At 39.7% G+C, this 27561-nt stretch overlaps 1 protein-coding gene and 1 pseudogene across 2 annotated transcripts in view; both read right to left on the bottom strand.

Annotated features, from left to right (window-relative positions):
- The window catches only part of RALA (RAS like proto-oncogene A), a 75579-nt gene that overhangs the window by 36181 nt on the left and 11837 nt on the right, over positions 1 to 27561 (bottom strand). Inside the window, exon 2 of one of the 2 annotated variants that reach the window (XM_046021077.1) lies at positions 14237 to 14323. The exons of the other annotated variant lie outside the window; for it this stretch is intronic. The gene's annotated coding sequence lies outside the window, so the exon portion shown is untranslated. The remainder of the gene's footprint in view (positions 1 to 14236; positions 14324 to 27561) is intronic. 2 annotated transcript variants of the gene reach the window in all.
- Positions 1 to 27561, bottom strand: part of LOC123951572 — a 36455-nt pseudogene that overhangs the window by 2580 nt on the left and 6314 nt on the right.

Raw genomic sequence — 27561 nt, forward strand, 5'->3', positions numbered from 1 at the left:
ACCATCTAAACTTTATTACCACTATGGAAGAAACTGGTAAGAATGACCTTCTACAGGGCCTGGGCCCCAGACAGTTTTTGTTTGTTTTTTAAAGATTTTATTTTTTCAAGAGAAAGAGTGAGTGAGTGGGGAGTGGCAAGGGGGAAGGAGAGGGAGAAAGAATCTGAAGCAGACTCCGCACTGTGCACAGAGCTGGACATGGGCCTCGACCCCGCAACCGCGAGATCATGACCTGAGCCACAGCCAAGAGTTGGAAGCTCAACTGACTGAGCCACCCAGGAGCCCCGGGCCCCAGATAGGTTTAAAGGCAATTTCTCTTAAACCTAAAGAGATAATTCTCATGGGTAGCACAGAAAAGCGACCCTAATCATCTCATTTGGGTAATAAAAGCCAGGGGTACTAAATGGCAGCAATCATACCAAAAAGAAGGCCACATTTTAATCTCATTAAAGAACAGACACTTCGGGGTGCCTGGGTGGCTCAGTGGTTAAAGCCTCTGCCTTTGGCTCAGGTCATGATCCCGGGGTCCTGGGATCAAGCCCCACATCGGGCTCTCTGCTCAACGGGGAGCCTGCCTCCTCTTCTCTCTCTCTGCCTGCCTCTCTGCCTACCTGTGATCTGTCAAATAAACAAATAAAAAAATCTTTAAAAAAAAAAAAAAGAACAGACATTTCATAAAATATAAATACCTCATTTTTACCTCTTAGTAATGTATAATCCATTACAGTTAAATGTGTTATATCCCAGAAATACTAACAGCTTAATACTGAGAATGCTAGAGTAAGATCTAATCACATGAATAAGCCAAATGAGAAAACCCATATAACCAACAGAAGAGAAAAGAAAAAGACATTAGGTAAAATGCAATATTCCGTCCTCAGAAAAAAATCTGAGGTAACTAAGCAAAGGCTGCATGTTGTTTAGTGTATACATACACTTTAATGAAGTGCTGTACAAATCTGAGAGTCACTTCCCTTGAGGAGCCACACTGAACGCAGACTTCTCCGTATTTTAAGAAACTATGTATGCCACTAGAGCAACCCCACTTCATGAGGGAGGCATGCAAGTCAGAGAGAACACAGTGGCGGGAGGTAGAAAAGAGCCCAGAATTCTCTCTTCGGCGTTTTAATATTTTGTCTACAGCGGTCAATGAACTAACAGAAATTTTGCTCGTAATTCTGGGCTCATCTAGAAACCACTTACCAGAAATTTCAAACACTGGTTAACAATAAGAGAACAAGAAACGAATTACTATCAGTGAAGGAAGAAAGCTGCTGTCAAAGAAACTCCCACCATTTTCTCTTGGCTACATTACAGTATGTGGGTGAGCTGCCACTGAGAGTCAGGTGAGTCAAAGTAGGTTGATCTGAATTGTGGCCTTACTACTACTAATTCTCTTTTGCGTGAAAAGGCAAAAGTATGTTGGAAAAGTGTAAAATCCTACATTTAAGTTGCATGAAAAATAATGTGAAGTGATCTTTCATAATGGGGGGGGGAAAAAGACCTGGAAGTTCCTTGAAAATCATGAAAACATCCTATAGCACCTAGATTTTCCTTCCCAAGATCAAATACTGATAAATCTTAATTCGAGATCTGATCATATCTTGAAGTTAAAAATGACAATAATTTGAGGAGTCATAAAAATAAAGTTTAATTGATGACAGAAAATGGATTACATGAGAAACATACAGGTCTGTAGAAAAGAACCTGTACATTAAAAGAAAACAATCTGAAAGGAAGATTCTCTGACAGGTATTTTAGTAGAAATATGAATTTGAATCATCTGGGGAGCTTTTTAAAAATGCTTTACTCATGGGGCACCTGGGTGGCTCAGTGGGTTAAGCATCTACCTTCAGCTCAGCTCATGATCCCAGGGTCCTGGGATTTGAGTCCCATATCGGGCTCTCTGCTAGCAGGGAGCCTCCTTCTCCCTCTGCCTCTGCCCCTGTCTGTCTCATGAATAAATAAATCTTAAAAAAAATACATTTACCCAGGGGGCACCTGGGTGGCTTAGTCGATTGGGTGCCAGACTTGATTTCCGCTCAGGTCATAATCTCAGGGTTGTGAGACTGAGCCCAGCAGTGGGTTCAACACTGGGTGTGGAGCCTGTTTGGGATTCTCTCTTTCTCTGTGCACTGCCCCCCCCACCCCCACCCCCCACCCCCCGCCGCTCATGCTCCCTCTCTTAAAAAAAAGAAAAAAGAAAAAAAAAAGGGACTTATCCAGGACCCATGCATGAAGATCCTGATTCAATAGGCTGGGATGGGGCTGGTGTATATTTACATACTATAAAAGGCTGACTAGATAATTCTAATTCGCATCCTGGTTAAAAACCATCACTCTCTGTATCTATAAAGATACATAAATCTATATTTATATAGATCTATATAAATATATATAAAACTGCCAACATTAGATTTCTTTTTTTACTTATAAAACAGCAGTTTCATATGATTCATTTAATAGAAAGTGGCTGCAACTAAAAACAGCTAACATTTACTGAATATACTACTTTGTACCAGGCACTAAATTCTGCACACCTATTGCTCCAAGTTTCCTAACACTAGTGAAGAAGTGGGCAAAAATATACCCAGACTTTGTATGGGGAAGTGAGAAGGTAAGAAAGGCAGCTGCGAAGAGGAGGAGTGGTCAGGGATGATACCAGAGGGCAAATCATCATTATGTCTGGAGGCAGAAGAAGAGACTGGACAACATTAATTTAAAATGACTCCCACAATAGCGACTGTCTATGTGGTCAAGGAAGGATAAGCCTCCTCAGTCATTTCCAACATGTCTAACAGCCAGAACACAGAGCAGAATGCCTGTCCTATTACTCTGGGGGTGGGGGCTGGCTGTGGGCGAGAGTGGGTAGAAGGAGCTGATTGGGCAAGGTCAGGGCTCATCAGGAATGGTCGAGAATCGTAGGCTGGGTAGCAGGCCCATTTACAACAAAGCTTCCCATCTCTTTAAACTGTTATCACCCAGGGGCGCCTGGGTGGCTCAGTGGTTAAGCCTCTGCCTTCGGCTCAGGTCATGATCTCAGGGTCCTGGGATCGAGCCCCGCATCGGGCTCTCTGCTCAGCAGGGAGCCTGCTTCCTTCCCCTCTCTCTGCCTGCCTCTCTGCCTACTTGTGATCTCTCTCTGTCAAATAAATAAATCTTTAAAAAAAAAAAATAAACTGTTATCACCCAAAACCAACCATGTATTAAAATGAAAACACTAAGCATGTGCACCTGGATTCAAACTGGGGGTAAGAAGCAAAGTTTTGGCATGTCATTATCATCTCTGATAATCAAAGAGATAACATCTGGAAGGTCCAGGCCCCACAGAAAGATTTCCTTAGGGACCTCATTCAATACAATATCCCCTTTGGTATACTAGCCTAGTTCTTCCAGTTTTATATGTGATGGGACTTAAAAAGTCATTTCCATTTTTACCCAGAAGTTTCACTGTAAGATGTTAAGTCAAGTCAATACAATATAATTGAAGAACTACAGAAGGAAGTCTTAAAATAGTCAATTCTCTCATTTTTCCTAAGAAGTAGTCAGGGCTAGAGAAGAGTTAAGTCACTTGTAAGAAATTCCACAGGAAGCTGTGGTAGAGTTAAAACAAACTGACCCAGGATGGTAACGATCCAGCAGAATCTGTGTATCTGCGTCAGTGTAGTTAGAGCAGACGTGAAATCACTGGGTTACTCACATGACTTTTTTTTTTTTTTTTTTTAAAGATTTTTTATTTATTTATTTGAGAGAGAGAGAGATCACAAGTAGGCAGAGAGGCAGGCAGAGAGAGAGAGAGGGAAGCAGGCTCCCCGCTGAGCAGAGAGCCCGATGTGGGACTCGATCCCAGGACCCCGAGATCATGACCTGAGCCGAAGGCAGCGGCCCAACCCACTGAGCCACCCAGGCGCCCTACTCACATGACTTTTGAAGCCACTATTCCTTATCCTTATTCGTTTGCTCTATCCCAAAATCAACGGTTCAGTTCAAGGGCTCAGCATGTTTATTTCGCTAGTAACTGGTAACCACTTACAGGCTTCCACAGTCACCAATCCATCCTACTGGAGGACTGAGTTCAACTAACCTCCTGAAGGACTGGTCTCATATGATTTAGTAGTTTCAGGTTATGCCACGTGTTGAAAAACATGGTCTTGGTTAGGCAGTGACAGGTGCTGTATGAAGACAAAGAAACTTCTAACCATAAACTCACTATAACAACAGAGCATTCCAGTTGCCAGAAAACTGGCCACTGCTCATAAATCACCTTTTTCCTTTCTGGGTTCTTGCCATCTCTTGCTGTCATTGAGAATTAGTGCCTAATGCCTTAACCGAGAATGGTAACTAATCCCAAATCAGTGAACCTTGACTCTAAAGGTTTGAAAGGAAGAAAAATAAAATATTAAAACCACTTACATTCTATTTTATAAGACTTCATACTGAAAAACAGTAAGGATGAATACATGAAGCCTGTATTTAATTCCAGTAGACTAAATTCTTAAGCCTAAATATAGCTGTCATTCTCCTAAATCCAAGAAGCTCTCAGAAGCAAGAAAATTCAGGTAGTTCTGAACTTTGAATTATTAGCTATATTTCACTTGACAGGATGCAACTATAATGTACAAAGCCTGGGGATAAATTAAAGTATCAGAAGAAGAGTACTGACCCTGCCACCACCTCCCCCCCAAACTACATATTAACTAAAATACCAAAGAGACTGACACAAAGCCCCTCATTGTTAATATTGCCTGCCTCTTTATGTAAACACAGTCTATCACATTAAAAGGGAAATTAGTCTGACATGGCCTAAGATTCCATAGTGCTCTTAGGTTAAAGTCTAAATTCTGTAATACTGTCTCCGTATGTCATCTGCCCCTGATTATTTCCCTTTTTATACTTCTCCCCTTAAACCTTATATATCTTGATCCTATGCATTTTTCAGTTTCTACTAGTGAAATACGTGTGGACATTTGGGGGAGTTTGAGTTAAATGGATAGTAAAGTGGGTTGTATGCAGTTGAACAATGGTAATAAGGAAAGATAACAGACCTTATAGGAACTGACATCACATAAGGACTTGAGTAAAGAAGTAGAAGGTATACTTGAAGTGAGTTTACAAATCACATTTTCTGAATGCTATATTAAGAACTACATACCATTTATTAAAGATTTTATTTATTTATTTATTTGACAGAGAGATCACAAGTAAGCAGAGAGGCAGACAGAGAGAGAGGGAAGCAGGCTCCCCGCTGAGCAGAGAGCCTGATGTGGGACTCAATCCCAGGACCCTGAGCTCATGACCTGCGCCGAAGGCAGAGGCTTAACCCACTGAGCCACCCAGGTGCTCCTACACACCATTTTTTAATAGGAATAACAAAGCGGGAGTTATTTTATGAAGAAAAGATAAAGGAATAAGAAAAGAAAAATTTTAGCTATCAATATGTAGTTTACTGTATTATTCTATAAAATTTTTGGAATTTTATTTGTAACAGCTTTATTGAGGTGTAACATATAAAAAACTGCACGTATTTGAAGTCTGACCCACTGTAATCTCCCCTTCCATTGTCACCCTCCTTAATACATTGAATTACATACATTACATACATTCATTCATTGAATTATTTTCTATATAGGTTAATTAGCACTTTCTAGACTTTCTACAATTATGCAATATGCATCCCTCGGGCTTCTTGCGCTCCACATAATTCTGAGATACATCCCTGTTGTTGCCTGTATCAGCAGCCCTTCTTTTCCTTCTACTCTGCACGGCACTCTACTGTACGGATACACTACGACTACTCGTTTATCCATCCACCGCCTGGTGGACAAGTGGGTCGTTCAGTTTTTGACCCCTGTCGACAAAGGTGCAAAAGGCAATGCAGTACAAAAAGGACAGTCTTTTCAACAATGATACTGGACAACTATGACATCCGTACGTTTAAAAAAAAAAAAAGGAAAGTACCATATACAAAAGTTAACTCAAATTGGACCATTCTTACATGTAAAACCTAAAATAGCAAAACTTCTAGAAGAAAGCACAGAATTAGGCATGTGGCCTTGGGTTAAGTAATGATTTCTTAGATACAGCATCAAGAGCAGAATCCACAAAAGAACAAAATGATAAATGGGACATCAAAATGAGAAACTGCTACTCTTTAAAAGACAGTTAAGTAAATGATTACGCCGTCATCTGCTACATTCCTATGGTGTTGCCTTTTATTCCTGTGATTTATTCATTCATTCATTCCAAGTGGTAGCTCCATTGGTGGTGAGCACAGCGTAACACAGACTTGTTGAATCACTATGCTACACACCTGATACTAACGTAAGGTTGTGTGTCAGCTATACTCAAAAAATAAAAAACCATATTTTCTGCCTTTAAAAAATAAAAGACAGTTAAGAAAATGAAAAGAGGGGTGCCTGGCTGGCTCAGTTGGTACAGCATGAGACTCTTGATGTTAGGGTCACGAATTCAAGCCACATACTGGGTGTGGAGCTTACTTAAAAAAATGATGCAGGTAGAAGAAAATGAAAGACAGAAAGGCCCCAGTGGAGAAGCTGAGGTCAACACGAAATCTGAAATACTCAAAACAGATACAGAACTGTCTCAGCACTGCAGATGTAAACAAGCGCACTGTTGTGGGCGATGGGGCCGCCGGTAAAAGGTGTCTCCTGATTCCCTACATTTCCATCTGAATATGGACCAACTGTTTTTGACAACCATGCAGTCATGGTTATGATCGGTGGAGAGCCACGTACTCTTGGACTTCGTGTGTTTCACTGTTTTCTGTCCTCATTCAAACTGGGAGAAGCAAGTGCCTGCGATAATTCACCACTGTGCAAAGAGACTCCTTTCTTGCTTGCTGGGACCCAAACTGATCTTGGAGATGACCCCTCTCCTACTGAGAAGCTTTAAGAACAAACAGAAGAAGCCTAACCAGAGACGGCTTGAACGCTGTCAAGGACGTGGAGGGCTTTGGACTCGCACAGAAAGGCCAAAAGAGGAGCTGCCGATGTGCGCTGCTGCTGTGAACGTCTCTCCAGAGCCCTTTCTGCACAGCTGGCGTCAGCACCGTACTAAATGCAACGTTTTACTCAAGCCAAAGACGAAAAGTAAAAATTTGTCTTTCCAATAATGACAAATGCCCTGCACCTTCCCACATGCACTCGTGTGAGACACGGCCCACGGGTATGACCCCCCCACCTCCCCTGATACGAGTTAATTCTGAGGAGTTCTATGTTGTCAGAAAAGTGGTCAGTACTGGTCTTTGATCTGTAGTTTCCAAAAAAAAGTAATGCTTTCATTGTTGTTTAAGAGCCAGCCATACTTGAGCTGACTCTGTAACAGACTAATCTGGACTGTGGAAGCTGTTCCCTGGTTCCACCTGGGAGAGTAATCAGGGATGTCTTAGTGGTATCTGTTTCTTTTCCATTTTCAGGGTGTGTGCTTGGTTTGTTTTTATTTAGTCTTTTAAAAAAAGCCATTAACCAGTGGACGGCCAATAAGGTGTAGAGAACAAACTGATTAACTGATTCCACTTCCTAGATCTAGTTTAAAAAACATGTCGTTGTCCCCTACTCTGTGCTCCCCCCACCCAACGACACGGTGACATGCTCTTAAGAAAGCATGTAGTAAAAGCCTTATGTAGTAATATACTCCTTTTTGAGAGTTGACTTTTCTGTCCACCATTGAGTCGGTCTGGTGTTCGATGAACCTCATAAAAGCAGGTGGTATCTGATCTGCCCCTCCTCTCTTCTGGGATGCATTCTCTATGTGACTGTGACTTCCAAGATTTGTCTGCCATTTGCTGAGGTTTTTTAAAGCTAATTTCTAACTTCTACTATTGATGAATGTACTGAAAAGCACTGCATCTTTTGAGATAATATCAAATGGATTGAGTTCATAATTTAAAAAAAATTTTTTTTTCCCTTTCAAAAAGAAAATGAGGGGCGTCTGGCTAGCTCGGTTGGTAGAGCATGTGACTCTTGATCTCACGGTTTTAAGTTCGAGCCTCATGCTGAGTTTAAAGATTACTTTAAGATAGTATCTTTAAAAAAAATTAAATGAAGGGATAAACTACAAACTGGGAAAAAATGTTTAGAATTTAAAACTAAAAATACTGAGAAAAAGGGGCTCAGTTGATTAGGAGGCTGCCTTTAGCTCAGGTCATAATCTCGGGGCCCCGCATTGGGCTCCCTGCTCAGCAGGGAGTCTGCTTCTCCCCCTCTCTCTGTCCTTCCCCTTGCCTGTGCTTTCTCTCTCTAATAGATTTTTTTTAAAAAATCTTAAAAAATAATAAAAAATAAAAATACTGAGGAAAAGAAAAAGGCAAATTTTGGCTCACTCACAGATTCTTTCTGATTACTTATTATGGTAAAAAATGAATGAACTATATATAAGCTCCCAACAAAGGATTCAAACAGTAGGAAAGAGGGTAGTAGGGACTCAAATAATTAAATTTAAATTGCTTCTTACTCTGTAAATATACTTTTTAGCTATTTCTAAGATGACTAATTTAATGCATATTGATACCATATTAAATCAATGATGAAAAAAGTTCTTGATCCATACAACCTGATCAAAACATTTTCAATGAAAACAATGGCTGAACAGGGTGATGTGAAATGTGTACATAAGGGTAAAGAAAGCTATTTAAACAAAACCTCTTTTGTGAAGCATGTCCAGCCCTCCGACTGCTCTCTGGGGCCTGAGTGGCTACTTCCTGGGTGGTTTCAAAGCACTGTGGACATAACTGCTATCAGTGCTTCACACCACACTAATTACTGGGGGCTTTTCAACAGCAAAGAGCTTTTTTTTTTTTTTTTTTTTCAGTTCTGAAATCCCTGCATCGAGCACAGTATCTAGCAAATACTAATACATACAAATACTTTTTTTTTTAATTTTTTTTTTTTTTAAGATTTTATTTATTAATTTTGACAGAGAGAGATCACAAGTAGGCAGAGAGGCAGGCAGAGAGAGTGAGAGGGAAGCAGGCTCCCTTCAGTGCAGAGAGCCCGACGTGGGACTCGATCCCAGGACCCTGAGATCATGACCTGAGCCGAAGGCAGCGGCTTAAACCACTGAGCCACCCAGGCGCCCCCATACAAATACTTTGAAAAAGAAATCAAACTCTAGAAAATGACTGAGGAACAGGTAATCAGTATTGGTAAAATCTTGAGACATTCCCCCAACAAGAATAGGAACTCTAGTTAAGAACTGCTTATTGAGGGGCGCCTGGGTGGCTTAGTTGTTAAGCACCTGCCTCCTGCTCAGATCATGACCCAAGGATCCTGGGATGGAGTCCCACATTGGGATCCCTGCTTCTCCCTCTCTCTCTGTCCTTCCTTCCCTGCCCTGCTCATGCACGCTCTCTTTCTCACTAAAAAAAAAGAAAAAACATTGCTGATTAAGGGAATGGGCAGAGGAATGAGAGCCAGCAGAGAGTCAGACTGCTCCCACATCTGATAATACGATGTTGTATTACTTGGAATTACAACGTATTATGCATTATGGACAAATTAAACACTGGTCTCACAAGCTAAGTTAGCTTTTCCAGGACTAATGTACTTAAAAAGCCTCAGAAAAAAATTAAATGGAATAGTAAGAGATAATTTTCAGCTCAGCAGATACTTTATGCAATTTTCTTAATAAAATTAATATAACCATGTCAACATTATATAACATCTGACTACAAAGCAATTCAATCTTCTGATAATGAGGTCATTTACTAAGATCACCATAGCAAGTGGCAAATCTCCACAAATAAATTTTTTGCTTTTTACCTTACATATACATTATAAGATATAGGAGTTTGGGGGACATTAGATATGTGCTATATTCTTATATCCAACACAAGAGGTTTATGTAAGGTTAAGTTTATAGTCACTGACCTATTTTTGCAAATTAACTGAGGACATGAATATCCCAGTCACTTCTGAGAACATCTATGGACCCTCAACACAGAAGTCTCACCATGGTCCTATTTAAAAACTAATATAAATGTCACAAAATTAATACCTACAGTTATTGCTTTTGTTGAATTTGTATATGAATTATTAGTAAGAACTGATAATTGAAAAAAAGGCTATCATAACATGGCTGTTCAAAGAGAATTAACAACAAGGATATTTACTGTAACACTATTCATAATAAAAAATGAAGAATTAAATTATGGATAGTCATATAATGGGATTATAAAACAGTCATTAAAAATGACACTGAGTACTGAAGGACACTGAAAAAGTTCACAAAATATGTGAAAGCAGCTCACAAATAATGTGAAATAGGAAAACAGATTACATATTAGTACAAACAGGAAAAACATCAGATAGCAAAATAAGTAAGAGCAGGAAGAGCAATCAAAACAGAGGCACAATAAAAATGTTTAATTTACAGAGCCTTTTACTTCTCTGAATTCCAGTGTTCTATCATGAATGTTGCTTCTGTAAAAGAAAAAAGCTTAGGAAAAAAAAAAAAATACTGGGCTTTAATACAATCAAACTGTCAATAATAGCTGCTCTGGGCAGTTAGGAAAACACGGGTCACCACCTGGCAAAGCTGATGGTGTACAATGTAGTTCCGCAGCCGTTCAAGTGAGTCTGTGTAGTCAGCCTGTGTAGTCAGCCTCCAAGATGGCTCGGACACCCCCCACCTCCCGGGATTCACACCTGTCTGCAGTATCCTCCTGGAACGTACCGGGACTGATGTGTATGACCATTACAACAGCAGAAGTGAAGGCATGTCACTTCCGGGACCAGGTTATAAAAGACTGAGGCTTCTGTCCTGGACACTCTCTCTCACCACTCTCTTTGGGGAAAACCATGTTGTGAGTCGTCCCATGGAGAAGCCCCTGTGGCAAGACACTGAAGCCTCCTGCTAGCACCATGTGAGCAAGGCAGAAAGCCAGACCTGGAGACTTAGCCAAGTCTCAGATGACGGGAGTTCTGGCTGACACCTTGATTGCAGCTTCGTGAGAGACTGAGCCAGAATCATACCACTAAGCTGCTTCTGATGCCTCACCCCAGAAACTGTAAGATAATAAATGTTGGTTGTTTGAAGCCTCCAAGATTGGGGTCACAGCAATAGTTGACTATATGGTTAGCTTATACCTTTGGAGACTTTGGTCCTTCTAAGAACCCACCTTAGTTTGAAAAAGCCCCTAGGACTGTAACTCATTTTGCTCTAAATCCAAGGTTCTGATTTCCTTCTGATCTGACCCAAACCAGAAATGACATTTGAGTACCCCTTTTCAAAATGTTCAGTTCCTTAGAATTGCCTTCTAGTTCTCCTCTCCCACTCGTATTTCATCTCCTCTTTCAGTTACTGTAAATCTAGGGTCGGCAAACCTGTTCTGCAAGGAGCCAGACAGTAAATATCTTGGGCTTCTCTGTAGGAACCATCCCTACAACTTGAAAGCAGCAACAAACAGCTAAATAAATGGGTGCGGATGCATCCCAATAAAACTTTATTTCAGTAACAGTTGGTAGGCTGATTTTAGCTCCAGAACTGTGGCTTGCCAACCTACTATAAATGAAAACTGGTAAGATCAATGCTTCCGACTCATGCAGTAGATCCCATTCCCTCTAGCCGACTCCAAATATTGCTCCAGAAAGCCCAGAAAACCAATGCATCTATTTGTCCCACTCTACTGAATATACACGTTATTTCTCTCTTAAAAAACAAAATTCAAAACAAAACAAAAACCCAAAATAAACTCTCTCAACCCAGCTTCCATTTCTCCATTTCACTGTCTTTATGTTCCTCCCCAAGCCTACTCTTAGGCTTCTGTTAAGATCATCAATGATCGTCAATTATCAGCCTTCATTACACTTCACTTAGCAGTATCAGCTGACTCAGATGATCAACGCCTTGTTCGTGACGTGTCTGCCTTCCGCTCAGGTCCTGATCCCAGGATCCTGGGATTGAGCCCCACATTGGGCTCCCTGCTTGGCGGGAAGCCTGCCTTCCTCCCACTCTGCTTGTGTTCCCTCTCTCACCGTCTCTCTCTCTGTCAAATAAATAAATAAAATCTTAAAAAAAATATACCTTGTTTTATTTCCTGGATATCATAATCACTTGGTTTTCCTCTAATTTCTATGGCTGCTCCCTTTTGATCCCCTTTGTTCTAAGTGTGGTGGATCTCAGGGTTCAACTTGAACCTCTGTTTTCTGTCTATACTCATTCCTTCATAACCTCACTCAGTATATTTCTATATGAGATAGCACCCAAATTTATACCTCCAGATTTCATCTCTCCCCTGAAGGCCAGACTTCTACTCGGCTGCCTACTCGACATCTTCAGCTGGTTGGGTTCCAAACTCCAAACTGCCCAAAACTAACCTCTTAGTATCACCTACCTCAACCTCCCTCTCTCTGAGTTTTCCTCTTTTCTTAGTAAACGGCAACCCCATTCTTTGAGTTGCTCAGGCCAAAACCCTTGAGTCATTTTTGCCTCCTTTTTCACAGCCCACATCTGATGATGTGCTGGCAAATCTGTAAGCTCTACCCTCAAAATAGATCTACTCCTGTGAAGAATTTCCATGTTACTCTGAATAATACAGTCTTACAATGAAATGTAAGGTCCTAAGTTATCTTGCCATTCCTTCTACTAGAAGATAAACACATGGCTCACTCCCTCACATCATTTAGGACTCCCCTCAGCAGAATGTGAGATTTATGCGGGCAGGGAATTTTTCTTTGTTTACTGTTTGTTACATCGCCATTACTTTATATAGTGCATAACACACAGTGGATCCTTATGTAGTATTTGCTGAATGAATGAGTTAACTGTGAAAAATGACAAAACATATTTTCTAGTTGATGGAAAACTTACTGGTAAAACAGATGGGTATGTTAACTTTTTTCCTCATTTCCTACTTTCATAGTGTTTCTTAAATATAATCAAAGCCCCTGGTAACATAGAGTATAAAAAAAGACGAGAGTGTCAGTCAGTGGTCTAGGTTCTGCCACCCGCCAGCCTCTAAAGTCTTTAGCTTTTCTTTAATGACCATGGTTTTCAGATCTGTAAAACGAAAACTGCACTAGGAACCCTGGATCCTTTAGAAATTGACAAACATCCAAAATTGTGCATATGACTTCAGAGACTTAAGCAGTTACAGATCCTCTTCAAGCCCACGGGCATCTGACCGCAGTCTCTATGAAGGTGTGCTCATAGGGAAGTCTAAGTCGAACTTCCTGGAAAAAATGTCACGCTCTACAGGGAAGTGCCAGAGTAGGCGGTAAGTTGGTGACAGGAGGTAAGTTGGTGACAGGAGGTAAGTTGGTGACAGGAGGTAAGTTGGTGACAGGCGGTAAGTTGGTGACAGGAGGTAAGTTGGTGACAGGAGGTAAGACACTTACTTAAGGGCTTTGAATGTCCAAGGCTTTATGTTAGATACAATAATAATGCCGGAAAGTAGATAGGAATTTTCTTGGTTTATTTATTATTTTTAAAGGTTTCATTTATCTGAGAGACAGAGAGGCAGTAACGAATGGGGGAGGGGCAGACAGATCCTGCAGGGAGCTTGACAAGGGGCTAGATCCTGGAACCTTGAGATCATGACCCGAGCTAAAGTCGGAAGCTTAACTGACTGAGCCACCCAGGCACCCCAAGAATTTTCTTTGCTTAGATTTCTGTAATAGACCAACATATGTTATGTAACATGTAATATGTAACATGTAACATAGTTATGTAACATATCCAAGACTACACAGCTAATAAATGGCTGAGCCATTTATTCAAATACAGGTTTATGAAATTTTTCATATTAAAAAGCTGAGTGGTGATGTGAACAGAGTCCATGCTTCCAATGCTACCACTCATATTTATTTGGATATTCACAGACAACTGAAACTCACATGATGATCCATTCAGGCTCAGGGACTCGTACCAGAAACTTCAGTTATTCTTCATGCCTCTCCTTAACTTTTCATGTGCCATTAATCACTCAAGCCCTACACGTTCTATCTCCTCAGTATTTCAAATTGAGCTGCTTTTCTTAATCCCCTGTATCCTTTTTAGGAACCTATCCTATCAGCCTGGGCTGTTCTAAGAATCTTCTTAGCCCTGCCTGATAGCCTGACCCCCTCCAGTGCCTTCTCTAGAGTATTGACCCTGACAGTACGCTAATATGCCCACCAGGATGAATAGAAAACCAGCCACGGGAATATGGGAAAATATTACAACTTGTTATTTTTCTGTGTTTGTCATCTTAAAAAATGAGAAAGAAATTAAACTTTACCAATAGCCAACATGCTGACTTCCACTGGCATCCTCACTGGGTCTGTGTCAAATGGAGAAGGTCCATGTGACGTTTGAGGGGTCAGACCTAAGGGAAGAGCGAGCAATCTGAGGGACGTGAAGAGTGGTGCTCTCCCAGCTGTTCACTGTCAGGATATCGGGGGTGTTTTAGTCTACACGACCAACGTAGATAGACATAAAAAATATTATCTAAGTTTTACCTAAAACATCTTTACAGGATAGATAATTTAATAAACTTCTGGAAAAGACACCATGAATTAAAAAGATTCACAGAAGCATGGGTGAGCAACAAGACAATGGCAGAATGTCAACTCATTTTCACTTCCAGTATAAGCTCTTCAGTTTCACTGAAGAAAACAATGACAAAGTAAATCAGATCTGAGAAGTTGGCCAAACTGAAATGAAAGACGGAAATGGTAATAGGGATTTATATATCTAAATCTGTGTTAGGTTTAGGTTGGGCTGCTAATGACAGAAAACCCCAAATAACAGTTAAGAAGAAAAATTAATTTCCATGATGATGTAAGCATACAGAGACAGGCAATGCAGGGCTGACAACATGGCTCCATAGTTATCTAGCAACCAGCATGCTTCTGGCTTTTTAGCGGGCAGCTGTCCCCAAGGTGCAGAGGCTTCCCAGTCATTATAAATAAGTTGAAGGTGTGCAACCCTCTCAACTTTGAGAGCCCTTCAGGGAGTTTCACAAATCACTTCTGCTTGATCTCACTGGCCAGAAATGAGTCAGCTGGCCACAGTTAATTGTAAGGGAGATGGGGAATTGTAGCGTGCTCTGCGTGTATGTGGGAAGTTTGTTTACAAAAGAAGGGGAACACTGAGATGAGCTGTCTCCAACAACCTATCAACAATAACCCTCATTTCTGTTCCTCATTGTTAACCAAGAGTCAGCCACAGTATCAAAATACAAAAAAGTCTGAATGATGAAGTTTTTTTCAGGTAAGTATGGTGCAAACTGATGTGTGGCAAAACCTGAACTGAACAGACAAGAGGTTGTTTGTACTACTGATTTATTTAGTGTGAATAGTCATACATTTTGATATATAAATATTATCTGATTAATGGGAACTGCCCCAAATTATGAAATATTTAGTATATGCATAAAATTATCTTTCTTAAATTCTAAGGATTCCAAATCCTAGAACACATCCATTTTGGATAAGATTATAGAATGGAAGTATGAAAGTACTAGAACTACTAAGGTATTTGAAAACTAAGCGTTAGAACAAGAAAATCTCCATGTTTTTTGGTCATCTTTAAAGTAATGCAATACTGAGTCAAAACTTCTATTACTTGTAATTACTCTGAAATTAATGATAAAGGTTCATAAGCATCCAATAAGGCTTCTTATTTAATGCGAAATCCACATTATATTCTATTAAGACTTCTTCCTGCCATGGTAAACATGTCGAAACACACACAAAACAAAAGGCAAAATTCAACTGAATTTCACTAACAACAAACACTGCTGGAAATCATATAGGTTTTAGGTTAACAAGCACAAGATTCTTGGACAGGCAGATTTAAAGTGCAAATGTTTAACGTATTTACTAGGTTCTAGAACAACGTAACACACAAGAGCTGCTTTTTAATTGCTAAAAAAGCAAGAGGTAGCAGAGAAGAGCTCTCTAAAAGTAAATGACTTCTTTCACAAAAACAATGTGCTACATGGAAAAACCGTGTACATGTATCCGATGGAGCTATCTGGATGAAGAAGAGGAGGGTTCTAGGATAAGCACAAGAGGTAGCACCACGTCTGAGATTTATTCTCTGCATAATTCACAGCTAGTGTAACCAAACTGAAACTGGAAGTGCACAAAATATTATGCCATTAATATGGTTCATTTTATGAAAATAAGACCCTTAAAATACAGAAGAGAAGAGGGACTGTATTCCCACTCATGTTGTAATACCAACCTAATCTTGACATGCAAAACTGAAAAGGAAAAGAAGTTAATTACAGGCCAATCTCTCAAAGAACAAAGATGTAAAGACATTAAAGATAATAGCAGACCAAACCAACAATACATCAAAAACAAAACCAAAAAAACCCAAAAACCTAACATCATGATCCAACTGGGTTTATTCGAGGAACATAAACTTCTATTCCCAAATCGATGTGTAATTCACAAAAGAGGAGAAAATCATATTATCTCAACCGATGCAAAAAATTGCATCTGACAAAATTCAACATTCATTCATAAGAAAAGCCTTATTAGCAAACCAGAAACAGAAGGAAACCTCTTAATACTGATAAATAATATTTACCAAAACTTCACAGGTAAAAGAGTAAAATGTTTTCCCCATGAGATGAAGGATAAGACAAGACTGCTTACTATCATCACTGCTAGTCAGTAAAGTCTTGGAAATTCTAGTCAGTGCAATAAAGCAAGACCAGAAATAAAAGGCAGAAGACTGGATAGGAAGAAGCAAAACTGAATTTAGAGGCAACATTCCAAAAGAATCAAATTATCAATATTAATAAGTGAATTTAGCAAAATTGCTGAAAATGTGGTCCTAACTTAACATTTTATTTCGACATTTAAAAAGTAATTACAGGATAAAGGACCTAAATGTAAGACCTAAAACAATACAACTCTTGGAAGAAAAAAGGACAAAGGCTTCATGATATTTGATTTGGCAATGGTCTCTTGGCTATGACACCAAAGGCATAGGTAACAGAAGAAAGTATAGACAAACTGGACTTCACAAAAATTACAAGATTTTGTGCATCAAAAGATGTTATCAACAGAGTAAGAAGGCAACCACAGAACAGGAGAAAATATATACAAACCATATATCTGACAAGGGACTGATATCCACATCAAAAGCACCAAGCAACCTAGTTTAAAAATAGGCAGAGGATGCTTGTGCTCTCTGTCTTTCAAATAAATAAATAAAATCTTTAAAAAAAAAAATAGGTAGAGGACTTGAATAGACATTTTTTCTTTTTTAAGATTTTATTTATTTATTTGACAGACAGAGATCATAAGTAGGCAGAGAGGCAGGCAGAGAGAGTGAGAGGGAAGCAGGCTCCCTTCAGAGCAGAGAGCCTGACATGGGACTCGATCCCAGGACCCTGAGATCATGACCCGAGCCGAAGGCAGCGGCTTAAACCACTGAGCCACCCAGGCGCCCCTTGAATAGACATTTTTTCACAGAAGATAAATGAATGGCCCACAAGCACAGGAAAGGCTGCTCAACATCATTAATAGTTAGGGAAATGCAAATTAAAACTACAAGATACCAACTCACAAGCATTAGGATGATCACTAAAAAACAAAACAGAACAAAACAAAACAAAACAACAAGAAACAAGTGCTGGCAAAGACGTGGAGAAATCAGAACCCCTGTGCACTGTGGGGAATGTAAAATGGAGCAGCTGCTGTAGGAAACAGTATGGCAGCCCCCCCCCCCAAAAAACACACTTACACAGGATCCAGCAATTCCATGTCTTGCTTTGTATCCAAAAGAATTGAAAGCAGAGTCTTGCAGAAATATTTGTATACGCATGTTCAGAGCAGCATTATTCACAATAGCAACCCAAGTGTCCATGGGTAGATGAGTACACACACATACACATACATACTGAAATATTATTCAGCCTTAAAAAGCAAGTAAGTTCTGACATATGCTACAACATGGATGAAGCTTGAGGACATTATGCTAAAGCAAAGTAAGCTAACACAGAAAAGCAAATACTGTAAGATTCCACGAATATGAGGTACTTCAAGCAATCAACATCATAAGGACAGCAAGAATAGTGGTGGTTCAGGGACTAAGAGGAAGGGAGAATGTGAAGTTATTATTTACTGAGTACAGAGTTTCATTTTTACAACATGAAAAGAGTTATGGGGATGTATGACAGCAGTGATGGTTGCTGAACAACGTGGATATGAATGTATTTAATACTGCAAAATTGTACACTTAAAATGGTTAAGATGGTAAATGGCATATGTATTTTACCACAAAAAAAGGGGAAACAAAACTAGTAATTACATAGAATTTGAGGATGAAAACTTAAAAGTATGTATTAAGACTGTTGTCTTTCAGTGCACAACAAATTACCCTAAAACTTAGTGACTTAAAATAACATTTATAATCCTACAGTTCAAGCAGCCTAGCCAGGTGCTTCTTCCTCAAAGACTCTCATAAGGCTTCAGTTAGATGCTGTCAAACTGCAATCATCTAGAGGCTTAAACACTGGAGAATCTGCCTCCAGGATGGCTCACTCACATCACTGTTGCGGCAGAAAGCCTCTGAGCTCTTCACCATGTGGGCCTCTCCACTGGGCTGTTAAATGTTCTCTTAACATGACAGTTGCTTTCTCCAGATGAGTGATCCAAAACAGCAAGGCAGGAGCCAAAATGTCTTTAATGACTTCGAAGTCACACAATGTCATTCAGTCAATGTGAAAGGTAACGAAGAGGCAACAATCTTTGGGGGCAATTTGGAGGATGGCGACCACAGAGAACTTCAAATAGACAATTACAAAACAGTGATGAGAAAATTTAAAGAAGACCTAAGTAATGCTTTAGTTTATGTTTACGGATTGGAAGACTCATTACTGTAAAAAAATGTCGATTTTCCTCAAATTTATTTATAGATTTAATGCAATCCCAATCAAAATCCCAGCAGGCTTTTTGGTGGAACCTGGTAGTTGATTTTAAAATTTGTATGCAAACATGGGGCATTGGGGTAGTTAATTTGGTGGAATAATCTGCCTTCAGCTTAGATCATGGTACTGTGGTCCTGGGATCTGAGTCCTGAGATTGAGTTCTGAGTCAGGCTCTATGCTCAGCAATGATTCTACTCCCCGCCCCCCCACTCATGCTTTCTCTCTCTCAAATAAAGAAATAAAATCTCAAAAAAAATTTTTTTTGTATAGAAACAGTTATACCAACAATATCCAAGACCAATTGAAGAACAGTCATCAAAGTACCCAGTGGTTGGCAAATTAGGCTGCTTAGGTTTTTTTCTATAATAAATTTATTTTACTTACTTTTAATGATATGTATTTATTAAATGTTGGAACAATCTCAAATTTACAGAAAAGTTACAAGTACAATACAGAAAGTTTGTCTCTGAGCCATTTACGAGTAAGTTGCTAGGATGCCTGGTGGCTCAGTTGAGTAAGGGTCCAACTCCTGATTTCAGCTTAGGTTATGCATGATCTCAGGGTTGTGAGACTGCGCTGTACATTTGGCTCTGTGCTGGGCACTGAACCTGCTCAAGACTCTCTCTCTCCTTCTCCCTCTGCCCCTCCCCTGCTCTCTCTCAAGGAAAAAAAAAAAGAAGAAGAAGAGTATGTTGCTGATATGATGCTTCATCTCACCCGAACACTTCTGAGTTTATTTCCAACAAACAAGGACAATCCCCAACAAACCAACACACAGTCATCACCCCTGGGATATGAACGTCAACAAAGTCCTATCACAGAATCCTCAGAACCTATCCAAGGTTCTGCACTGGCTTAGAATCTTACGTTATGTTTAGTTTTTCTATCTCTTTGGCCTCCTTCGGTCTGGAACAATTCTTCATACTTTGACTTTCATGAACTCAACAATTTTGAAGATTACTAACCAATTATTTTATAGACTGTCTCTTAATTGAGTTTTGTCTGATGATTAGATTCAGGTTCTGCATGTTCCACAGGAATACCACAAAAGCGATGATGCTGTTTCTTCTGTCTGCACTTCTTTTTAATGGGCTATTTTTAGGGCGGTTTTAGGCTTATGGCAAAATGCTTCTCTTTGTAAACAAAGTTTTACTGGGATAATGCCACTCCCATCTGTTTATGTGCTGACCATGGCTGCTTTTCATTACAGCAGCTGAGGTGAGTGGTTTTAACAGAGACCGTATGGCCTACAAAGTGTACATTGGATATTTTGGCCCTTTGAGAAAACCTTTTCTGACTCCCACTCCAGTGACTAAAAAGACTTTTTATAAAACTACAGTAATAAAGACCTGTGATATTAGTGAATGGATACACCGAGAGTTGGCAAATTTTTACTGTATGTAATGTAATGTATGTATGTAATGTAAATGTATTTACATTTTAAAAGATAATCTCACCTGAACACCAACTCGAAAATTAATTTCTAACCTGTGTAAATCTATAGATACACTGGATTTTGAAAACATTTATTAAAAATACACACAAAAAAGGAAACACATTTTGATGAATTTGCAAGAACTGACTGACATCAGAGAAAACAGAAATCAGCATGACAAATTTCATTAAAAATCTGTCCTTATTAGATAAAATTAAGAATTGAGGATTATCACTAAGCCAACACAATCAACAATGTCTGATCTATATCTTCATAAGGCATATGTTTCAAATGTGACAAGCATTAAAACAAATATAAAACAGACTGCACCCAAAACCAAGCCTTTGAATCACCATTTCACGAAATGTTAACTTTCACTAGAATGAAGACCATGGTAAGCAGAGACAGTTTTTTTTTAGTATATATTATGGTCTACTGTATCCCCCAGCATCTATAAGGGGGCCTGAATAATACTTGCTTTTTACTTTTTTTTTTCTCAGCTTTATGGAGGTAAAACTGACAACTTTCTATCTGGAGAAACTGTATACCACAAGATGATTTAATATATTATTTATCTGTTGTATGAATGAACCAAGACTTGTAAAAGTTATAATAAAGCACATCTGACTACAGTGTTTTCACTAAATAATGTTTTAGTGCCAACAGAAAAATTTTATACTACTAAAATTTTTAAATTTAAAATAGCTTATATAACCTCCCATTATTTTACAATTTATATTCTTTGATTTATAATGTATAATTGCACAGCAGTATATGTGAGTGATTTAAAAATAATTATACACATGGGAGTTTCTAGAATTCTGTAGTGATGGGGCATATGATCAAAAAGAGATCACTCCCTTGTAGCAGAGGTATCGAAAGCCTAACTAGTTAACGACCAGGAAAGAACTAAATTGAGAGCATATATTCAGAGACTTAGAAAACTTAATTTAGAAAACTTAAACTTAGTAATTTTATGTCTAGTCAATCTAACTTTTTTTTTTTTTAAGATTTTATTTATTTATTTGACAGCGAGAGAGAGAGAGATCACAAGTAGGCAGAGAGAGAGAGAGAGGGAAGCAGGCTCCCTGCCGAGCAGAGAGCCCGATGCGGGACTCGATCCCAGGACCCTGAGATCATGACCTGAGCCGAAGGCAGCGGCTTAACCCACTGAGCCACCCAGGCGCCCGTCAATCTAACTTTTGAAATGGGCTTTTCTGTTTTTAAAATTTCATTTTCCTGGTAATTAATTTTTAGTGTATTGTATTTTACAAACTTCTCACCCTGATATATATTGAAAATTTTAAAAACAGTTCTTTACTTTACCCTCAAGAATACACCACACTGGGGCGCCTGAGTGGCTCAGTGGGTTAAAGCCTTTGCCTTCGGCTCAGGTCATGATCCCAGGGTCCTGGGATCGAGCCCCACGTCGGGCTCTCGCTCCTCGGGGATCCTGCTTCCTCCTCTCTCTCTCTCTGCCTGCTTCTCTGCCTACTTGTGATCTCTGTCTGTCAAATAAAATAATAAAATCTTTAAAGAATACACCACACTCACTCTAAATTCATGGCATGAATCTGATTCCCTAGTCCTGAACCCTCAATGTCCAATTCAGCCAGACCCTGATTTCTTTTTTTTTAATTATTTTATTTTATTTATTTGACAGAGAGAAATCACAAGAGAGGCAGGCAGAGAGAGAGGAAGGGAAGCAGGCTCTCCGCTGAGCAGAGAGCCCGATGCGGGACTCGATCCCAGGACCCTGAGATCATGACCTGAGCCGAAGGCAGCGGCCCAACCCACTGAGCCACCCAGGCGCCCCCAGACCCTGATTTTTTTTACCAAATTCCTACTCATCCTCCTGGTGGTCATTTCCAGAAAACGCTCCTTGTTCCTTAAGCCTAGGTTGAGTGCTTGTCCTTTTATGCGTCCAGCACAGTACCTGGCACACAACAGGTGTTTTTTTTTTTTTTAAAGATTTATTTATTTATTTATTCGACAGAGAGATCACAAGTAGGCAGAGAGGCAGGCTGAGAGACAGAGAGGGATGCAGGCTCCCTGCTAAGCAGAGCCTGATGCAGGGCTTGATCCCAGGACCCTGGGATCATGACCTGAGCCGAAGGCAGAGGCTTTAACCCACTGAGCCACCCAGGTGCCCCCAATAGGTGCTTATTAATTCAACAAACATTGTATTACACAAAACCTACGCTCATGTCACTGCACATATTGTCTCCCCCAAAGTGTTCTATACTTCTCTTAAAAACATTTCATACTACTGACAAATAAATGCCATATCAGCTTCAAATATTAAAGAATAAACAAAACAAAAGAAAATTTCTAAAGGGAAAAAAAAACCCTCAACTACTATCAATCTTCCTTTTCTTGTTTCCATTTATGAAACATTATTGGCAACATGTCCAAGTTTTGGAATGAAGAAAACACACATTATTAACAACTTTCAACTCAAAATTACTTTCATATGACTGCCTTAAAAGGGAATCCTTCCTGGGATACCTGCGTGGCTTAATTGGTTAAGTGTCCGACTCGATTTCAGTTCAGGTCACGATCTCAGGTTCCTGAGATCCAGCCCCATGTAGGGCTCTGGCCGGGCATGGAGCCTGCTTAAGATTCTCTCTCTCCATAAATGAAACAAGATGGGATCAGGAGGGAGACAAACCGTAAGAGACTCTTAATCTCACAAAACACACTGAGGGTTGCTGGGGGTAGAGGGGTAGGTAAAGGGTGGTGGGTTATGGACATTGGGGAAGGTATGTGCTCCGAAGTACGTAAACCTGGCAGTTCACAGACCTGTACCCCTGGGGCTAATAATACATTATATGGTAATAAAAAAATTAAAAATTAAAAAAAAACTCTCTCTCCTTCTGCCCCATCAACCCCCCACCCACTCCCAGGAGGGCATGCACTCTTGAGCTCTCTCCCCAAGAAAACAGAAACAATAAACAGAATGCTTCCTTCTAAACCCTATTGCCCTAAAACAGCGGTTTACTGACTAACCTAGCAAAAATAAACTACAAAAAGGAAACCTGCTGCTATTTACCCTTGGCCCAAATACTTTAATGTCAGTGAAAATATTTTACACTGACAGTAAGTTGAAAAAATGAGTCCTGAGTTCTGAACCCAAATGATGTTATAATCACAGCCTCGGTATTTTAAGCCAAAGAGCACTTCACACTTTTAAGGAAAATCACTGAAAAGTCTGAATGTATCATACTTCTTCGTCTATCAACATAAACAGCACAAAGTAATTTATAAGCAGAGGTTGGGTTTCCCACATTTTTCACAAGTCTGTCAGGTAATTATATACATTCTATAATTCTATATTACATAACAAATTGTTCTTAATGTGGAGTTACTAAAACTTCACTGAAAGCACAGATAAGATTACTACTTTATAATCGTCAATGATAGCAATGTTCTGACAAGATTACTGCTACGTTTTGAACAACCAAAAAACAAGACCCCATCAACATTCTGGCACTATACAGTTTTATCTTTTTTGATTGAAAAACTAGGTGTCAATATGTACATCAAAGACTTAAAGATGTAATAATATTAGAGACAGTTGAAACTTTTAAGAACAAAGGGCAGGGGCGCCTGGGTGGCTCAGTGGGTTAAGCCGCTGCCTTTGGCTCAGGTCATGATCTCAGGGTCCTGGGATCGAGTCCCGCATCAGGCTCTCTGCTCAGCGGGGAGCCTGCTTCCCTCTCTCTCTCTCTCTGCCTGCCTCTCTGCCTTGTTGTGATTTCTCTCTGTCAAATAAATAAATAAAATCTCTAAAAAAAAAAAAAAAAAGAACAAAGGGCAAATGACTACTTCTATCAAAATAGGAACCAAACGAACAGCTGGGGTTTGGAAGAAAAGGAGAGGGAGGGTAAAACCTAAAGTATTTCTGGAATAATACAATCTTAAACTTTTACTTCCCAATCCAAAAGAAAGCAACTGCTAATTAGGTAATTTTAAAAGTACTCACAATATTTTTATATAAAAAGTTAAATTGTTTTGCTTAACAGCATTCTCTAAATATTTATCAACTGATGGCAGGGAAAGTGGACCAGAATGTGCGGGCACACAAAGGGAAGACAAGTTGTAACAAACTGTTAACACATCAAAGACGGGAGAACCTTGGTAATTCAGCCAACGTTATAGGAAAAGACAAATTCTAACTGTACAGGACACCTCCCACAATCAATCAAAAATTAAACAGCTTATTTTATTTAGTGCTTAACATACATCAAAAAAATCATCGGGGGGCGCCTGGATGGCTCAGTGGGTTAAGGCCTCTGCCTTCGGCTCAGGTCCTGGGATCGAGCCCCACATCAGGCTCTCTGCTCAGCAGGGCGCCTGCTCCCCCCCCCCCCCGCCTGCTTCTCTGCCTCCTTGTGATCTCTGTCAAATAAATAAATAAAATCTTAAAAAAAAAAAAAAACATCATCATGGGAATTTAGCAAAGATCTGATAATCGATGAGAAACAAGCAATTTAGCCACCAGCAGTATCCAAGAAGGATAGTATCTAATTTTTGAGGTGCATTCAACAAAGATTTTGAGTTCCTAATCGTATGTCTCACAAATTCCTCAACTTAACTGAACAGTGTTTTAAAGATTCCTTGATAACTCAGAATCGTAACGAGCCACTATTCTTCTGTTCTCAGAGGCTCTTCTGAATCTGGGCACGTTTCCCTGGATTCAGAGCCCTAGATTGTGGAACTCTGAATTCTCCTAATGTCGTGTTATAGCTTTCTGCCTCCTGCCTTCCCTTCATAGCTGTCCCTCACTGATCACTACTGCCTATGTGCTTGCCTTCAGCAGCATCCCTTCACCCCTAAAAATTGTTTGGCTGCACACTACCAGGCTTACTGCAATTAGATATAAAGTAAGACTTTTGAAAGATGGCGTAATTATTCTCTTGAGCATCAGATGCTTAACAGCCTGTAGTGCTAGGACCTTGCTTTTCTACTGTGGATGTTCAAAGGTATGTTGTTTTTTCTATGTTTTTATACTTGAATTCCTGATTCTTATAGCCTTTAACATTTCCTTATCTTCTGCCCCATCTGGCTGAATCCGGACAATTAAATGGAAATAATGAATCTGATATTGTTCAGGATCAGGGCCTGGCCATGGAAGGAAATCTACAAATTCTAGTTTCCTCCTTCCTCTTTGAGAGTGTTTAATATTTTAAGTTGTAAAATTTGACCTCAAAATAAATGAATGTTACTGCATTATTATCAGAAGCCTGTGATCAGGAGTTAGGAACTAACTAAAGAAATGAGGGATGTCTGGCCTGAATAGGCAGACACTTGGGAAGCTGGCAAAGGAGTTGTATCACTGCCCTCTTCAATTATTTGAAGAAAGATATCTGCAAAATGCCTGTTCTCAATTCTGTCAACAAATGTACTGTTTAACAAGGGCTCAAAAATGTTTGTGTACTAAGTGCTTCTTCAGAGAGCAAACCAGGCACAAAGACAAGTCACAGGATAACACACTTCAGTACAAAACAAGAATGAATTTTAAATGCAAACATCCAAAAATGACCCAGATTTCCACAAGATCACTGCAAGAGCTTAAGGAAAGGCTAGTGGCTGGGTAGTTTTGAAGGGATTTTTGTTAACTGTGGAAGAACACACTAGAAAATCTTACAAGGCCCATTCTTCTAACTCAATGAGACATAACACATTTTATACAGACAACCCCAAACCGTAAGTTCTCATTTCTGCATTTCACTTTCATACTGAAAACAAATCCTAAAGAGTACTAGAAAAGTATGGAAGCAACGTAAGAGCCACACAGTATCCAGAGTTATTTGTTCGACTTCAGGGACAGTATTTATACAGCAATTTTGTCTATCTATTAAAAGCTTTAGATAAGAAACATTTTAAGTGATAGAAATTATTTCCTTTTCAGAGCCAGACACTCACAATTACATCAACAGTACCGTCACTATCACCATACACATCATAAACCCAATGTCACGAAAAGGAATTGGGAACTATCTTTACTTTAAAAAAAAAAAACACTTTGAAGATGAATCATACAACATATGGACACTGACAGAGCTTGAGAATCTAAGTAAATGAAAGAGGAGAGGAAAGAAACTAATTATAAAAAATTGATTTCAGCAATCTGTAGGAATGTAGGAACTCCAAGACAGTTGGATACAACCTCCACTCAGCTAAAGAAAACTACATGAAAGAACAATGAAGACAAGTAGAGAAAAATGAATTACCAAGTTGTTACCATTGTTAATGTCGGTTGCTCCTCACCTCCACAGGAGAGGAAAAGAGGTGAGTGGGATGTTTTAGTTTAAATCAAATACTGCATCAGTTTACTTAAGAAAAAGTACTACTAGTAAAGGCTCATTCAGGTTTAAAATTAATCAGATAACAAACGTGATCCCCCCCCCCCCCCAAACTCCAGATGTCAACTTTCTATGTATTACTTTCGGTTTAATTTCGTAAGTGGGCAATAAATGACCCGACACCCCTAAAGCAGCAGACACGTGGCTTGTCTGCTGAGCATTCCTTCTTCTGGTGGGACCACCCTCTCCTTACTCACTGCATTACAACAGGCCAGCAAATCTGGATGCTCTGCCTCCCTCAAAAGTGGACAAGAGCCCCAGACTGGCCAGAGCGCTCCTTTTCCCGGGCTACAGAGAAAGACTGGCTCTTTCTGCTGAGCTGGGAAGAACTGAATCTGGAAATGAAAGTGGGAACCATGTGAAGAGTTGGCCAACAGAATGAAGAAAGATGTGAGCTGAAGAGGGAGAGAAAAACACCAACATTCTGTTTTGCCCAAGACAGTCAAGGGATGGGGGCGTGGCTCACTTTGCTGAGAGACTGACTGCCTTCAGCTCAGGTCATGATCCAGGGTCCTGGGATGGAGCCCCATGTTGGGCTCCCTGCTCAGCGTGCTTCTTCCTCTCCCATTCCCCCTGCTTGTGCTCTCTCTCTGTCAAATAAATAAAATCTTAAAAAAACTCCTCAGTTTAAACTGGACTTCTGGCTGTTACAACTGAAAGAGCCCTAGTATCTGCAGTATCTTTATTTGCTTCTTATGGTTCAGAAGGGAAGTTTCTCACTGCTTAGCTGCAGAATGAAGATGAAGGTAACTATCACTGTCTTTAACTATTTACTCTGCTTCTGTAGTAGCTAGACACGTGGAAGAATTAAGAAAAGATTTAGCTTTTATTCCAATTGTCTAAAAAAGCCCCATGGCAAATGAGAAAAA

This window comes from Meles meles, chromosome 10, assembly GCF_922984935.1.
Source record: "Meles meles chromosome 10, mMelMel3.1 paternal haplotype, whole genome shotgun sequence".
Lineage (NCBI taxonomy): Eukaryota > Metazoa > Chordata > Mammalia > Carnivora > Mustelidae > Meles > Meles meles.